The sequence below is a fragment of the Acipenser ruthenus genome, chromosome 1, assembly GCF_902713425.1.
Source record: "Acipenser ruthenus chromosome 1, fAciRut3.2 maternal haplotype, whole genome shotgun sequence".
Taxonomy (NCBI): domain Eukaryota; kingdom Metazoa; phylum Chordata; class Actinopteri; order Acipenseriformes; family Acipenseridae; genus Acipenser; species Acipenser ruthenus.
The window spans coordinates 25,726,145-25,742,560 of NC_081189.1; positions in this window are offsets into that span (position 1 = coordinate 25,726,145).

The following is a 16,416-nucleotide window of genomic DNA, read 5'->3' on the forward strand; positions in this document are numbered from 1 at the left end:
AAATAACCACACCCTGCATTTAGTGAATAAATACGTTAGCTCAGATGTAATCTACATTGTGGCAGACAGGCACTGCAGCTTGTCTGGAGGATAATTTATATTGAGCTTGGACTGGGTTTGCAAAGAAATTAGATCGAAGCTCAAAAGCCCCTTTTTAATCAATTTAGAGAAAACAAAGCAACAAAAGCTATTTTACTATCTTTTTATCTCCCGTGCTCAGTTGAGTTTTGTATATTTCAAACCATTATAATTGTATCGTTGTTACACAGCAGGAAACTCTAAACATTTTATCTGGACACAGAATTGTGTGTGTTACTGTATATCTCTGTGTAGCTTGTGATGTTGTTGTTGTTGTTGTTGTTGTTGTTGTTGTTGTTGTTGTTGTTGTTGTTGTTGTTGTAAGGTTGCTTATTTTATCTTTTTTCCTTTCAGGTAAAGACCTGCTGTTTATTACACAGATATTGTTTGATTTATCAGCATAGGGTTGAGCCTGAACACAAATTCTTATTCAGGTTTGTTACAAATAGCACATTTTTTTCTTCAGCACTCATGGGCACCCAAAATTTTCAAGCAATCTCAACCGAGTTTAGGCCAAACTACCTAAAAAAAAGTTGATTGACTGGACTCAAGATTATTTCTGAAGGGGAGGCGAGCCTGTGTGTCGGCCCATTAATCAATTGCTAGGGAGTATGGGTGCTCTTTTTTTAACCCTATCAGTGTACATCAACATTGTCTGTTCCAGCGTAAGAAGGAACTCACTATAGTATACTAAGAATTCGGTACACTGTGATGTAAAATAAATAATAAATACATTCATATCTTTTCATTTAAATTTGTATTTATTGGCATTGTATTTTTCAGTTAAAACAACAATAACAAATGTCTGCGCAGTAAGGCAGTGTTTTGTGTTTAACACGAGAACGACCGCCTTTATAGACATACCTAGAACAACCATGACCGGTCCATTTGACCGGCGTATTAAAAACAACATAAATATTATAATGAAAGGACAAACAATTCAATATAAGTTGTAGTTTTATTCAGGAATGTCATATAAAGCATCTACACAACCAAAACATTGTAAATAAACTGACATTTGAATAGAAATGTGTTTATATAAAGACATATCACATAAAGTGTAACCTCAAAATGGTAAAAAATGAAATAAACAAATATTTGAAAATAAATGTGTGTATATATATATATTTTTTTTTTAATAAATGGGTTTATATTGCCTACATAACAAAGTGCATATATACTCAACCGAAGCTATGTGTTTATACACAGACATACTAAATAAGACATACATAAATGACATGAATAAATAAACATTTGAACAGAATGGGCTTCATTTACATCCTCTCCATATTGGACCCAAACAAACGGTTTCTATATAGAAACTGCAAATCTCCTTTACAGCTGCTATCTTATACATTATTATGTACAAATCACTTTTTTTTAATACAGATTTACAGTTTAAACATATCAACCCTAATGTTTTTCCGCCAAGCCCTACAGTATATAGAACACCCTAACCTACACAGGCCTTGTGTTGTGCTGTCATTTTCTCAAACAGTGTGCTAATTTATTGTAAGCATAAATGGAAAAGTCAGTAAATTTAAATAGATGGATTCAGTAGCAGCTCGGTTAAAGTTTATTACTATAGCTGTCAATAGCATACATATTTTACTGTGCAGGCTCATTAGCTAGTGTGCTTTTGAATAACAGGTCTCGACCATTCATCAGTTTTGTTTTGTTTTTTTTCCAGTTTAAGTGGATGTCTTAAGTGTTATTGTGATGGATTGGCTGGAATTTAATATATTTAATCATTGGTTTAAATATACCAGTAGTTGACAATGTTATTCTTAAAACTACAACGTACAGGAGGCTCCAGACTGATTGTGGCTAAAAGCTTTTTTTACATGTCCTGAAACTTGACTTTTCTTCAGTGTGATTTGGGATTCAGGCGGTGATGTCAGAAGACCAGGAATCCCACGAACATCAGTAGCTCTCATAGATCGTTTGGAAGTTTCATTATATTATGGTTTCTTAAGTAGTCGATAACAGTTTTATTTCATGTAGCTCAGTAACTAACTATTTCATGTCATGTAAATAAAATAAAGGATAGTACATTAGTAAACATCCCCATGTATTTGAAATACAATGATCATAATCATATCATAATCAAATCAAAACCCTTAATTGTTTTCAATAGGTTTCACCTTTTTTGAAATGATGGATTTAAGCGTTTTATTTTTACTGTTGCTTATCATTTTATAGTGTTTCACTGTCAAATTATCTTTCATATTTTATTATTCTGAAGGCTGTATTCATGTCTCTTCATATGTAATGACTCTTATTTAGTATGTCTGTTTATCTCAAACCTTAGAGAAAATGAGAAAACACTGCCAAGCTATCAATATCCACAATTTATGTGAAAATGTAACTGTGCATTCTGTACATATGGAGGTATGGGTGGGGGGGTGGGTATCCACTGACAGACGTGAGAGACAGGAAATGCCCAACAGGCGCCAAAGATTTATTTACAATATTTATAAAAGTTTCCACAATGCCAGTTGCAGTTGTAGGTGGCTGTGATTATAGTCCTAGTGGGGTTGCTTTCATACACACACACACACACGCGCACACACACACACGCACGCACACACGCACATGGTGATATCAACAATGGTTATGACACGTGGAAAAATACACTGGCACAGCGCATTAAAAATTAACACAAAATACTGTAGAAGATACAACTAAGCAAACAAAAGTTGGCCAAAACAGCAGCCCAATGCTACAAGGGAGGTCCCGCTCCAGGAACCATCTATCCTGTCACACCCTCAATATACTATTGCGGGATTGGAATCCCCTAAGCTATGATCAATAGTGCGTGATCACTAGTGATTTCTTTTTTTATACTGTTTACTCTGGTTACTTACAAACTATACACAACCAGCTTCAACTTCAGCTCTCCTTCCAGGCTCCTCAGCCCTGAGGGTGTGTCTCATCGGAACATCTCACTATGAAAGGAGCCGCTGACACACCCTGTAAAATGCTGAAAGATGCAAAAAGAAATTAGGAACAATTTTTGTATTACAGCAGGTTCACAGCAGCATTTTAAATAGGTGATGTTTGAGTGCCCTATACTGTATGTACATGCATTGCACTTTACACACAACTGCAACTTGCATTTACATGTGTGTTCAAGCAAGCTGATATAATATTCAACAGCAGGATAAAAAGACTTTACATGCTGTAGATATTGAGGATTTTAGAACTCAACCCTTCAGGTTTTGTGTTACATACTGCAGATTAGAATCTGCATGTAAAAACAGCAACTTGTCCATGTTAGGTCCCTAATGAGGATTAGTTGCTAGATTTGTCAATCAGAATTTGGAAGCCAAGACTTCCCAGCGTTTTCTTGGGTTAGTTATTTTCTAAAATATTTTTTTCTGACCGGTTGTAAATATGGATGGAAACATTACTAAATGTATTTCTGAATCTGAATCTATATCTCATGAATATCTTATACTGCTAAATTGGAACACCACAGCTTTTACTTACTAGTGGATTTAAAAGTGAGATCGAAACATATCCATGTTTTGTGTAGTTTGATACAAGTACACGTAGTCAAAGTGTCTGGAAAACTATGCTAGACAAACTTGAACATTTCTTGCTAAAACAAAATAAGCTTTATATGGTTTGTGCTTTCTTGCAAGTCCTTTATAATCTGTCTTTAGTTTTTAGACTTTATTTCCACTTTGAATTGAAAAAAAGATCATTTATCCTGTCACCATTCACTCCCTGTGCATCAGGTATTAAGATCCCTACTGACACCACTGAAAGTTTTATGTGAAGCAACTTAACTTTAATCTTTTAAGTGGGGTCCTAATAAATGCTGAACAGGGAAAGGGGTGACAGGTTATAAATGGAATTCATTAAAACTGAGTTAAATTGTAAATCTGGAGTGGAAAACTAATCTACAGAAATCGTATAATTGACTTTCGAGAAAGTTGCTACTGAGAGGAAATAAAATGTGTGTTCTTCCCTCTTTAAAGCAGTACAGTTTTGTTCCTAACTGTGAACTTGTTAAGAGATTGGCAGTAGTCAACTTATTAATTAGTAATTTGATTATTTTCCAGATGGACGGCAGCTTGTAACTTACCCTTACATGATTAAGTGGGGATGTAGGGCAAGCACTGCATAAATAATCTTGCAGCAACCAGCCTAACCCTGGGAGATTTGAGACATGTTGACATATTAGAAAGACTAGTGAGTCTTCTCTCTGGAACACACTTGTTTTAAGCTAAACAAGTCTCCACAGTCATTAAACTGATATGGTATGACATTAAGGTCTAATTCCAAGTGAATTTACTTGGAAGAAAAATGAATGAATCCGTAGGACCTTAATATAAAATAAAGCATGCACATCAAAGAATACATCATCCTGCTGTTTGACTTTTTAGATGACCATTTGCTTTTTGTTTCAATGCGTTGTTTCATTCTAGGTGAAGCTGTCTGTTTTAGCATATTTTTTCTGATGAATGGTTCAAATAATTAAATGTGGTGCTTTTGTTGGTACTGTAAGCAGTTCAAATTAAATATTTTATAACACATCTATAGAAACAGAAAAACCTGAGCTATTCTAATGTTCTTGGGCGATTGTGTTATTCTGCTAATGCTGAATGTATGCTTTTTCAAATTTTCAAGGTGAAATCTGTCCAATAGGACATGTTTGCTCTGGGTGCTTGAATACATGATTAGGTTGTTGCTATAGTTACCAAGCAGTTTTTTAAAACACTCGTTTTCCTAGTTGAAGTCACAATAGAATATCTTTCTTTGTAAAACATCTCTGTTTTATTTGTGAAACTAAAAGAGTGACAGATGTCAAAACATAGGGTAGCTAATTTATTTAATGAATGAAAAGAAAAAATGGAATACAAGAGAAGAGAGAAGATTACTTCAGTTGTTTGTCTTAGTAATTTTTGGTTCGGGTGTAGTCAAAGCCATTGCAGGTTTAGAAACAACAGAGATTACTGAAAAAGAAGCTGCATTTCCAGCTACTGACTTTAAGTGGAGCCAAGACAGAGAAATCTCTACTGGCTCTGAACTCAGCAGGTGGTGGAATGTACTGAAGGGGGAAAGCTGCACCAACTGCAGGTTATAAACCCATGAAAAAGATGGTTTTACTTGGGCTAACATTTTTGGAGAGACTTGAAATTAAATTTTGGGGGAAGCTAAGTCTCTTAAATGCACTGCCACTCATCCCCATACCATTACTAACCTTGGTCAATAATTACTGTTGCCTCTATGCCGAGCTTTGCTTAAATCACAGATTACTTGGAAGGATTTTGTTTTTACAACTAATAGCGATTTTATAAAAAGAGAAACCAAGGTCTTAAAACATGATTGAAAAAAAACAGCTATACAGGAGACAAAACTGTGTCATATTATTGCTTGATATTTATTCTTAATGGTCAACAAGTGAGCCTGCAGATTGAGAGAGATAATGCAAAGACTACAAAGTCAAGAATAGGGTTCCAAAGTCTCGAGTACTCACATAGAAATAATGTTTCACTATGAACTCTTTCATGTCTGCACATTCTATTGATTTTGATTGTGTATGGGGATAGAAAACTACAAATATTGCTCATAATGCAAGTGTCCAGAGTTCTACCGTGCATTCATTCATATTCAAAGACAGAATCACAGAGCAAAGAACACAAAGATGAATAGAAAAACATGCCAACGGGGGCGATGCTCAAGCCCAAATGTGTATATCACATGTTTAATTTACTATGAGTAGATATAAAGCTGTGTGTTTGAGACCTTATCTCATTCATTCAGCGTTGTAGTGACTGGTAATGTTAACACTTATAGTTAATTAACCATGTGATATGGGCTTCTCTGCTCCCCATTTGTGCAAGTATTTATACATTTTTTCATTTTTATTTATTTTTGGAGAGATTCCTTGACAACACACTGTTGAGATTTGTTGTGAACATATTCATATTAATCACAATCAAATTATATTTCCAAATCTTTGAAAAAAAAAGGTGTTTGTTTATTCAGAAGGGCTCGATCAATGAACTAAAACAGATTGCAATGTGTGATGTTTTATTAAATGAAATCCCAAATGGAGTGTAATGGAATGGGATTGGTAAACTGTTGTGCTCCTGTTGTACTCAAAGAGCCCTTACACCTGGCTTACTTTGGTAATTGGATCTACTTCTAACCAATTTGACTTAATCTGATTGCGAACAACATTTATTCCAAAGGAATTACCTGCTAATAACATTTTTGCTGCATAACAAGAACGTAGATATTGATTCATCTCAAGCAGTTATGTGTATTCACACTAATGGTTTACATTTTCAAAGTACTTTTGGTAAAGCTTTTTTGTGTGGCAAAAATAGGAATTTAATTGATATGCCAGTAGGCATTCATTGAATCTCTATTTACATGTTAATTAACAACCAATAAATAATATAGAACATTTTGAATTACATCTTTTTAATACTCTAGAATGCCTTACACCACATTAATGTCACCATGACCTATAGTAGCATACTGGTAAATTCATATGTTATAATGGACTGTTTTATTGAAAATATATTAGTTAACATACACTTCAATTAATAGTTAATTGTATAACAATACAATACTTATTTATGCACACAAAATGAAGCGTTAATAAAGATGTGTTAGATTTAGATTACACTATAGCATTGTTAGCGGTCCCACCCGTGTGTGACATCCAAAGAAGTAGCACACGGAATATTATGTTAAATCCTAATTGAGGTTTCCACACAGTTTATTGATTAGTCAAATGACCACCAAAAACATAATTTAATACAGGTTTACAGTGGACAGAAACCATTTGTGTTGATACACTGTCCTACCACATTATTATACTCTTGGTTGTGCTATGTCACAAGTAGCAATGTCATTAGCAATTTCGAATGGGGAACTGAGACCTTACTGTGGAAGCACAACTAGTAGTTGATCTTGAGAAAATATTGAGAAACTCATTTTCCAGTAGCAAAGCACTACATGCCAATGTGAACCGTGGTTGGAAAAGACCAAACAGAAAAGGATATGTGTCACCTGAATCTGAGAATGATCTAACAGGAATGCCACACTGACAGCTGTCACCTTAGAGAGCAACAAAACCTGTCAGCAATTAGTATCAAGCAGCAGCGTGAGCCAGGAGCTGCTCAGACAGAGCTCTTAACAAAGGGCAGCAGAGATGGTTCACTATAGATTGGAGATTAATACATACAAACAACATTTTCACATTAGCTACTCTGAGCTTTTTAATTTTCTATACAGGTACAAAAAACACATTTGAAGTGAATGTGTGAGATTTCAAAGCATTACAACTGCACAACATCTCTGGTAACATGTAGAAATATTCACCTACATTTTCCTTAGCGCTTATATTTTCACAAGTAGGATTATAATCATTATACTGTATGTAAGTTCAGCTTGTCCAGAATGGATTGAACCACCCAGTGGGTCACTATTTAGGTCACTAAAATAAATCTTGGGATATTTTAGTAGATTTAAAAAATAATGAATGTGCTGAATGGCAGTTGTAGGTACAGTTGTAAACAGCCTTGTTGCAGTTGCTAAAAGCAGGTGGACCAATAGGACTGTGGCAGCTGTGAAAAGGCTAGGTCTGAAGAGTTGCATGGGGAGTGAGCAGACATCTTGTAGTAACTAGGATAGTGCAATTCAAAGTGAATAATCATTTAAAAAGCAATTCAACACTGTAGCTTATGTTTCCACAAGTCTCTTTGACATGAGATCAGTAAATGAATTAATGACGTTGTGCACTCAGACACACAGCACTGAAAGATACAATCAGAAACAAAGTCACTCCCATAACCTCCAGGTACTTTTTGCTTCTCATAACTTAAGGCTCTCAAGGATTTTTAATCTTTGGTGCCTGTAAAGCGGTAGAGAAACTCGTGTCACTACTGATCTTCTGGTTTCAAAATGAAATATATGAATTACAATAAAAATGGAATTAAGGAATAATATTTTGGGGAAAGTCTGCTGGGTTTTGCGTTTTAAAATCCTAATTGCCATTTTGCATGTGCAAAAGAATAATTGAACGCTCTTTTTTCATTCTTCATGACTTGCAAAGAGCTGTGTTGCCAGGGATATCTGAGATAATGGAGTTCTATTGATGGTCTTCCCTTGATTGGATTATCAGCTGTAGTGATCTCAATGTTATGACATCAGTTCACTGGCAAAGTGCCATCTAGCAGGTTCTGTACAGCAATCAAAATTAAATTTCCTCAAAGCCTTGAGGCTAGATGGCTGGAATCATAAGAGTCAGGAAACAGCTGGCTATATACGTTGGAGTAGTTTTACATCCCAAGTAATATTGATTTATTTTTTATTTTTTATTATTAAATCAACATGTTTAGGAGTAATTCAGTTGTGGTAGAAAATGAGGTGTGATTGACACATATTGGGATGTATTCATTATTAGTTCAAGATCAATTTAAGATTTTCAGCTACCATCTGTTTAATAACAGCAGTGCTTTAGTTTGGAAAGTGTTTTGTATGTGTTGATGAGCAGATTAATCACAGGTGAGATTAATTAATTGGGAATCAAAGCATTGCTGCGTGCATTCCTATCTCCATGTGCCCACAATACACTATTCATGGCCAATGGATAACTCATTTACATGATAACAGACAGGACCAGACAAAAGGGCGAGAGCAACTGAGGCCGAAACAGGAGACAGTATAATCTAGCTCATAATTTGGTACAAGAAACAGGAGAATAAAGAGGGAAGATCCTAAATCCTACATATTGAATAACCAGTCTGCCATATTAGGAGTCATGTGATAGCCAAAATGTGCTAAAAGAAGTCCTTACCAAGCTCTGAAGATAATAACATGAAAAACCAAAGCATATATTTTACTTGTTTACTCATACCGCTTACCTTTATATGTTTTTCATATAACTTCCTGTACAAATACCATTCATTTAACATCCATCGTATTGTATCAAATGAGGCGTCCATTGTACAGTAAATCACAGCAGGGCATAATTCTTTGTCTGCAAATAAAACACATGTATATTGTCTCTGTTTTTCTCACCAATATACATATATATATATATATATATATATATATATATATATATATATATATATATATATATATATATATTTAAAAATATGTTTTTTTCTGTTTCATTGTGAGGGAATCACCTGCTGACTGAAGTTTGTTAACAAGGTTAAGTCTTGTGAATTTGATCAGATACTATCGTGTACAGTTCCACTTCAGGAATGGAACAGAGACACCCCTGGCAAAGGCCTCTAATCCTGAATAGTTTGACAGAGTTCAATGTGTCCATTGGTGGCTCGGCGCGCTCTTAGTCAGGGGGTCAGGCTTTATACTTGAACAAATCGAGTCTGTGTTGCAAGTTTCCATGGTCTGCTGGATCATCTGTTAAAAAAAAACTGAATTGTGTTGATGAGTGTTGCCGAATAAGCTGTATTCATAAGAGCTCGTTTAAATTTGTTCTGATGCAATGCACGTTGCACAGAGACCACCAGACTTTTTCTTGGGTGTTGATGACTTAATATACTGTTTGTTTTTCAACAATATACCTCAGTCTTTCAGCCTTTTTCTTACAATCAAACTGACAAGATCTCAAAGTGAAACTCTTGTTCTGTCTATCAGTTTCTTAAGAAAAACAGAGCGTTGCTTTAAAACAACCCAATTGGACGTATAGACTGGCAATATATTTTTTTTAAAAACTGAATTTTTCTTTTTGCTCTGAAAATACACGCCAAAATGACCATACTATAAAATATGTTTTCATAAAACAATACAGAGCTCAAAGAATAAGATCTGAACAAAATAATTACAGCAACTTAATATCTAAAATTATATGTATGCATATACATATCAAATAGTTTATTGAAGGGTCATGTAAACAAACAAAAAAATGTTTTAATACTTTTATGTAAACAGTTTATTATTTTGTGTTGAACTTTACAAGAAAAGGCATAGATCCAACTGTTGATGTAAAAAAAATAGATTTTTCAACTGTAACTATTTAAAATTAAGAAATGAATACTTGTGTATTATTATTGTTAATATGACAAGATATTTTACAATACAAACTGTTTTTTAAAAGCAAGGAATTTAAAAGTAAAATGTAAAGAAACATTGTATTAAAAAAAATAACTGTACAGCTATGGCCAAAGGTTTTGCATCACCCTATATAATTAACTAATTTTGCTTCATATAGTCAAATGAAATCTGCTGAATAAAGTTACATTAACATATTGAATTACATGCCGCTTTGTAGTTAAAAATTGAAAAATGTGACATTTCAAAATCTAACATGAAATACTGTACTACTATTATGACTTCCAGCAGACTTTTGCAATATAATTTTGTAGTTTCTTTGATTACATGATGTTAAATAAAATATCTAAATCATGTTCATATAGTTTTTTTTCCTCAATCCAAAAATTCTAGGTGATGCAAAACTTTTGGCCATAGCTGGAAATAACCAGATTCCGAGTGGATAAACATATGAAACCTCATTAGAGAGGGAGACATATTTTCCAAGGCTGTTTATACTTGCGATGGAGACAGTTTTCTGAGTTTTTTTAAACAAGACAGAAATATATTTTTTTTTCAAACAAAGTTGGCTACAGTAACTGCATATGATCAGGTAAGATAGTGCTGGTAATATGTTGTATTAATTACACCCCGGGGAATTACACAATTACGCGCCCATGTAATTTTACACATAAAATGTATCACCACGCATAGGTGCGTAAGAATAAATAATATCGCTGTTAACAGAGAAGGATAAGAGAAATGTTGGATCACACTAAGGATCAAGATCGATTTTGCCAGAAATCGCCACGACAAAGTTCCCACGTTGCAAATACAAAAGAGAGAGTAAAAGATTTTCTTTGCTTTGCTTTGAAGGTGGCACCGATGCAATCCAGAGCGCTCTACCACCTGGGAGATTGTCATTGACAGCTGACCATCTTCCTTGAAAACATTCACTTTCAGATATATCAGTGCAGCAACTCGCTGTGTAATCTTGTCCTGTCCGATCGGAGGCGTTCTCTTTCGGAAGACAAACTGAAAGAGCTGGTATTCCTTTATTTCAATCTTGGAATTTAGTAAGACTTTATGTTTTAAAAAAATCCATTGTTTTCTACTAGTATTTTGAGAACCAGTATGAGAGAAGAACCCAATACATACTTGTACAAAGATATCACATAATTTATGTTTTTTCTGTGCATAATTTCTATTTTTTCTGTGTATAATTCCCTGGGGTGTAATTAATATTTCAAAGTGATATGCACAGGCCCTTTGAAAGTACAGGTTTAATTCAGTGACGGCTGGGATTTGAGCTCAATTCTAATGAAGTAAAATAAAAAAAAGATCAACATATTAACAATACAACTCATTTCCACACATTTATTCACTATAACACTATAAAATGTGTCTTTTTTGACAGTTTTTTTACAGGTGATTTTATCACGTCATAACTGGGAACAGATGTTATAGTAAGTGCTGTTACATGGAGAGCTGTACAGTTCTATCAGACATAACAAACTATTTTGTAACTTCAAAAGGCAAAATAAAAATTGATCCAAGATTAGTCTCCTTTCCGCAACAGACGTTGTTTTAGTACTTGCAGGTGCGGCATTAGATTTGTTTGATATAGTTTAATGTTTCCTTTCCCTCATTAACCACATAAAACAGATTTAAAATATTGACTAGGATATATTGTCTGCTCAGGTTACCGTAATACATTTTAGCTCAATATAGTGTACACCAAATATAAGTCTAAACCTGAGATGGTTTATCTTTATATGGGATAAGATATTGATTATTCCAGTTGTTCTTAAGATCGATACACTGTACTTAATGAAATTGCAGTTGCAGTCATGCTGGCAACAGTAATGCAATGTATTTCATTCTTCAATGTACAGTGTTATTGTTTATTGCATTGCTGTCTGAACTGCTGGGACATGGGATTTATCCTGATGTGCAAAATGCAAGAAATAAAAACGTAAACATGCAGGACTCCCGAAGACCTTTATTAAATATCATTACATGTGGAGACTAATGAACTACAATCTACCGACAAAACTACCTTTGCAGCTCCAACTGACCCACACAACTAATCTATAATACAGCCCCATTATTGCCCAGCAGTAAACCCAGTTAACGGTACCTGAAATACACAAAAAGTGTTATGTGTGCATGCCTATTCATACCCTGAATAACAGTTGTATTGTTGTAATGCGCATTATGACCCTGTTCGATATTCACAAAACGTATTTCACAACTTTGTTTTTCATGACCTCGTATGGAATAGAGCCAGAGGATAATGTTCTGCTGTTTATCCTCTTGTTAAAATCACTAAGCCACATAAACCCAGTAAAGTGCTGTTGATATTCCAGAGTCAAAGAAGAGTGTGAGGGTGTGCCATAATGATCCCAAGAGCCAGCTATCAAGGACATGTCAGTAAAGTACACGTGCAGGAAGGGTGTAACTAGTTTGTCAGTCACTTTCAATTGTGAAAGGGAAGAAGCAACTCTTCCAGTACAAATTAGTTCTTCTTTGTTGTTGAAAACTGTAGTTTTCTTTTTTTCTGTCAGTCACCTTGGATGTTAAAGATGTTACAGGAGACCTTACTCGGGTTCATCCACCACAGACAATTAAGGCTTAAAAGAAACGCTGAGGCGAAGCTCAAAACATCTTGTCAACATTCTCTGGTAATATAAGTGAGGCTCCGGAAACGACTCCTTAGCATTTAACAATCAACTCGATATACTAACAAATTATATCTTGAAAAGCCAGGAGTATAAAAATTGCTTCAAGAGATAAACAACAGAGCCAGAGATCTCATGCTGGTTAATCCACTGACATTCAGCAGCTGTGGGTGAATTTTACAGCTGCTTCAGCCCTGCCTCTCTCAGCATATGTTGCTAGCTGAGCAACCTTATCATGGCAAAATGGTTGAAACTGAAAAAAATTTGGCCATATAAGGTAAATCTAAAAATTAATAATAAAAAAGCCTACAAGGCAGCTTAGGACAGGAATATTCATTAGGATAAAGTGCAATTTCAGCTTCCTTAATCTGATGAATCATTTCACTATTGCATGGGACTTTTGGTTCATGCAGCTTCATGGCTTTTTAAAATTAGAATTTATTGTACCATGTCCTGATTCCTATAAAGCATTAGTAACAGGCTGTTATAAAGGTATTATTTTTAGATGTCCTAATTAAAAGGTTACTTTTTATTCCTAATGCCATTATGTTAATTAAATACACTAACATATTTTTAATTTTTGCCCCTTCTCTTCTCTTGTGGAAGTTGTCACACGTCTTACGAAAGTAAGCCTCTAGGGTAACCTGGCATGCTTTCCGACGCACATTGCCTACTAGGAATTAGAAGTGTGATGCTGTTATGATACAGAATTAGAAATGTTCTCATATATATATTTCAGTTTGGTTTTCAAGTGGGTTCCAGCAGTTCAGGCATTCAGGTTTAATGTAGCATACTTGCTAGGTGTATATTTCATTACTATAAAAAAAAAAAACATCATTCCTCTGTAAGCCTTGACACTTTTTAAAATGTATTTAATTTATTTACACACTAAAAGTAAAATTAAAAAAAGTAAAAATGTTGCCTATATCTACTGTAACATACTCTGTTACTTCATATTTTTGGGGAATTTGTTTAATTATAAATGATGAATAATTTAGAAGAGTAGACTAAAGCTTTGTTGCCCCCCAAATAATGGCTTCTATTTACTTACCTTTCCACATGACCAGTAAGGATTTTAGACTGCAGAAGTCCTTTGTGACAGAGATTAACTCATTTTATTTACAATCATAACCAGAACTAATTCAAACTTTACAATGCATTAGTAAGACCTCATCTAGAATATTGTGTTCAGTTCTGGTCACCTCACTACAAAAAGGGTATTGCTGCTCTAGAAAGAGTGCAAAGAAGAGCGACCAGAGTTATCCCGGGTTTAAAAGGCATGTCATATTCAGACAGGTGAAAATAATTGAATCTATTCAGTCTCGAACAAAGAAGACTACACAGCGATCTGATTCAAGCATTCAAAATTCTAAAAGGTATTGACAATGTCGACCCAAGGGACTTTTTTCGACCTGAAAAAAGAAATAAGGACCAGGGGTCACAAATGGAGGTTAGGTAAAGGGGCATTCAAAACAGAAAGTAGGAGGCACTTTTTTACACAGAGAATTGTGGGAGTCTGGTACTCCCCAGTAATGTTGTTGAAGCTGACACCCTGGGATCCTTCAAGAAGCTGCTTGATGAGATTCTGGGATCAATAAGCTATTAACAACCAAACTAGCAAGATGGCCCAAATGGCCTCCTCTCGTTTGTAAACTTTATGTTTTTATGTTCTTTTGTTCTAATTGATTAACTCTCCAGCTAAACTAACTAATTTTAAGTTTTTACTCTTTTGTTATAGTGAAATCAGGCAAGTAGCTCTTAATGTTATTACAACATTAAGACATGATTCAGGTGGATTCTGAGGTATGTGTGTGTCCAGGCCTGTGTCCATATAGCAGCACCACCTAGGTGTAGTGGGGATAGATGAGAGAATAGGGGAAGAAATATGTAAGACTATAGTGGCATTGAAAAGCTTGAACAAGAAAAGCTTGAACAAGAAAAGCTTGAACAGCTTGAACAAGGAAGACAGAATGAAATCCTGGTTGAAAGGTAAGTGGAGATGTTACATCGAGGGAGTGGGAAGATTGAGCGATGGCAGAGGCCATATAATCTTGAGCTGAAGCGAGGAGATTGCAAATATCAGCTCGCTGAATGGAGGTACAAGCAGGTGGAAAAGATGAGAAGAGTGAACCAGACGTCTGAACCGGGAGATCTGCAGAAGGTTGCGAAGGCAGACAAGCCAGATGTGTGGGAGGAGCGAGTAGATGGAGCGAGGGCAGCAGCCATGTAATCTTGAGATATAATCATCTGAACCGAAAAATCTTCAATAATATTGCATCTAAGCTGAGGAGAGAGAGAATTCAGGTGGACCAGAGAATCAGAGGAGGAGCCAGATCTGGTGCTGCAGGAGTGGCAGAAGTGACACGCATGGCTGGAGTGGCTGATGTGGGGAGGTGGGGCAGGCTAGAGATTTAAGTAAAAAGAGCAGGATCGGGATTGAGCACAGCGGGGGAGGAGCGTCTGCTGCAAAGCCTGGTTTGCTGAACAGGCTGGATTGGCAATGCATATTAAATGAAATCTGATCGCTCCCCGTTGAAACTTTCAGAAGCTTGTAAGTGGGCCAGTCTTTAAAGAAAAGCTAAGCTGGAGAAGCATCCCGGAGGTAAAGGCGTTTAGCACAGCAGAGATGATAAGAAGCATCAGAGGCCTGAGTGATCCAGAAGGAGAAGCGTGGTCACCATTCGGGAATTCAGGATTCAATTGATAATCTTAGATTTCAATGATTGAGTCGGAGTCTGCAGAGCTGGAGTGGCATTTGTTAGCTGTGTAGCGATACGCAAACAAAAAAAGCAAGACAACAGAATAAGGGCGTAACCCGGGGTTAAATAAGGAGACTGATTGATATTTTGGCAGGACAAAACAGGGGAGGAGCCCTAGCTCCGTCCCCCTGAACCACACTAAAAGGTTACAATAAATTGACTGATTTATTTATAAATAAAAACAGACAAATACTTTTCTTTAAAAGGGTAGAAATAAAAAAAATAAAAGGTCATCATCACAATGAAAAAGCAATTAAAAAGCAAAAAATATTTGGTCTGTAGTCTGCCTCAAGCATTAATTCTACAAATGAACAGGGGCTACACAATATTTTTTTTTTGCAACTCTTAAAATTATCAAAGAGTATAGCATGTACTCTTTTACAAGTTTCAGAGAATTTCTGCTGCTACATACAAGCTGCAGTACAATGCACAGCATACTCAGTTAATAGTGTGATACAGTATATAGTACAACACAGTTTTTGTCATGTTAATATATAACACAAGATGTTTAGGTTATACAAAGGATGTAACTGAAGAATGCAATGTCTTGTGGAATAAATTAAATGGTTTTGTCACTGGTGGAGAGTTTTAAAATCCAAGGACATTAGTCCACAAAACAAAACAAACACACAATCAGTGCAAGAGTACAGAGCATTTGGAAAACCAAATGGCTAATTTGTATGGAGCAGGATGTAAAGCACACATTTAGCGACTGCTTCACTATCTAACGGTAACACTTACACAAGCAAGCTAAGAATAAAAACTATATTTTTGGCAATAAAATTGCTTTACATTTTGACAAAATGTCTCTGCAGAGTTAAAAAATAGTTAACAGCAATGACATATAAACCGTGTATACTTGCTCGAAG